This window comes from Conger conger, chromosome 15 (assembly GCF_963514075.1).
Source record: "Conger conger chromosome 15, fConCon1.1, whole genome shotgun sequence".
NCBI classification, from domain to species: domain Eukaryota; kingdom Metazoa; phylum Chordata; class Actinopteri; order Anguilliformes; family Congridae; genus Conger; species Conger conger.
Genome location: NC_083774.1, coordinates 1138717 through 1141118, shown reverse-complemented (window position 1 = coordinate 1141118; position 2402 = coordinate 1138717). Strand labels below are relative to the sequence as shown.

Sequence of the window (2402 nt, the reverse complement as noted above, 5' to 3'; positions counted from 1 at the left end):
CTTCTTTGGGAAAGCACACCGTTTGTGAACATCCGAAATTGTGCTGGTGGCGATTGGGATTGATTGATTTATTTATTGATTGATTGGCGATTGGGAGGGTGAGGGAGTTCATTTTCAGCGTCTTTCCGCCGGTCTCTCCCGCTTACGTATGCCAGCATTCCTAAGACTGTATCAAGCGCATCGCCGCCTAATTCTGCAGAAAAGTCATAACCGCTACGTAGGCTGTACCGTATATGTATGCAGTATATGTACCCAATTTACAGAAACAGCAGATAACCCCTTTCTCAAAAGGGCAAATAAAAGTAGTCTACCACATACAAAAACTATGTTGGCTATGAGCCTATTAAATACGGACACACACTGATGAACAGGAGTTGGTTCGGTTCAGTCACCCCTCTTAACTTTCCCTAATGTAGGTTTCACTCGTTACCCTTCTATTTCAATAACCTTGCGAAAATATTGAGAACATATAAAGGAGATTGGACTTATAGCCGCAGTCGGAGGAAACATAATGTCAATACGGTTCAATGAAGCCACACATGGACATGGGACAATATCCAACACGACGAGCAAGAACGTGCCGTGTTTAGAAAGCAACACAATTACCCAACGCAAAAGATCCGCATTATCTGATCTGCCACAATAGCTGCAGCGATTCAAAAACAATTTGCTATAACGAAGATAAGTTTACCATACATTTTCTTTTGTGGTCGACGGGACATGTGTTTATGGTCGGCTAGACCAGACTGTGGTGAAGGTGACAGACCACAGACGGCTACAGACGTGAATTCCACTCTCGGGACACTTCGTGCTGCGACCCTGGCCGTGAATTTCCGCACGTCGGTGGGGGCATGCAGTAAAACCCAGATCGGCGTTACAGACTGCCCATGCACGAATCGTTTGTCGAAGAGATCCATCCCACTGGCCGAATCGATCAGAAGCTACAACTTCCAAAACAACGTCCACTCGGGACAAAAACGGCGTGAAATTCTCATGCAATAAAGCAACTCCGTAAGACAGGATAGTTGTAGTTGTGACACAGCTGTGAAATTGTGAAACAGATCGCATAGATGAAAGAACGTGACAGCGGCGACATCACGGTGTGAACTGCGATACGCTGTTTTCTGTATGCTGCATTTCATCATATTGTTACGCAGCAGACAGTGACCGAACATGAAACATGGATGATTGGTTGGCGCAGTTGAACATGATGCGTTTTGAGCACATTTTCCTCCTGCGTTGAAAGCCAATATGCCAAGTATCCAAAACCAACCAGCAGGACACTGGTCAAACTATAATACAATAATATTCTCCCGTCTGTATATTTGAAACGTTCCTTCTCGCGCAATTGACTGTCACGAGCGCAGTTTTGCCTATTTATAATTACGAAGATGTGCTCTGAACTTTTACAGCGAGTCTGAAGCGAATCGGAGTCTAATCACGAACACACGCTAAAACACAATCAAAACAACTTCGGACACAATATTACCAAACTGATAGTCAAATCCTTACCCCAAGGATTCAGCTTTAGTCCTCCAGCCGTGCGCGATCCGGGCTAGACCTACTCCAAAAAGTGTCAGATGGCGGATTTATTCGCAGTTGAAATGAACTAACTCTACAGACAAAAACAATGAGGCGAAAACAGCGCAAGAAGTAAAATATGCGTTCTGCAAGCTTCAACTTTCAGCTAATACATTCCAGAGTCTGAAGTACTACTGCCCCAATTTGGTCATGCCTCCTTCAGGGGAGATTGGTATGCAAATAGCTTTCTTTCTCGCTAGCACTGGATACGAACATCAAGACAGTGTGCCGCCCCGGAGGGTGGGCACTCAGTTTGTGTTCACGCCCCCTATTAACCCCTTCGTTTAATCAGCGGGTTTCCATCGCGCTCACCATTGTGTCATTCTGGAGATAGGATCGATCAGCCTCGATTGGCTTGCTTCGCTTGCGCAATTGTTCCCGAGCGAATTCGACACATGGTCCAAACGTAGTCTCGGTCGAGGACTGGATCCTATGAGGGAAGTTTTTGTTTTCCCCCGCTCTGGGAATGCAATCAGGTCGCAAAAATGCATTCTTATCAACAGTCTCTGATTTAATCACAACAGCCGCTACAAATTGAGCCTGATGAAAGATGAAAGAATCCCGAGCGAACAGTACCGTGAACACGAGCACCCAATGGCACCCAACGGCATCAGCGCTTTCCTCGAGACCACCGGTTACTCAGGGGCGCTCGAGCAAAACCTTGGTTCACAAGAACTGAGAGGCTATATGCCTACTTATTTTATCTCTCAAATTCCCAAATGTCCCCGTTTTATTAAGAAACCCGTATGTTTTTGGCAATGCAAATAGACTTGAATTGCCTAAAAAGTTCTGTTGTACAGCAGGTAACGCCAATTCACCTT

General features: G+C 45.5%; 1 protein-coding gene across 3 annotated transcripts in view; it reads right to left on the bottom strand.

Annotated features, from left to right (window-relative positions):
- LOC133111809 (tetraspanin-18B-like) overlaps positions 1–1729 on the bottom strand; it is a 33298-nt gene extending 31569 nt beyond the window's left edge. For all 3 annotated transcript variants that reach the window (XM_061222399.1, XM_061222400.1, XM_061222401.1), the window contains exon 1: positions 1513–1729. The gene's annotated coding sequence lies outside the window, so the exon portion shown is untranslated. The remainder of the gene's footprint in view (positions 1–1512) is intronic.
- Between the last annotated feature and the right edge of the window lie 673 nt (positions 1730–2402).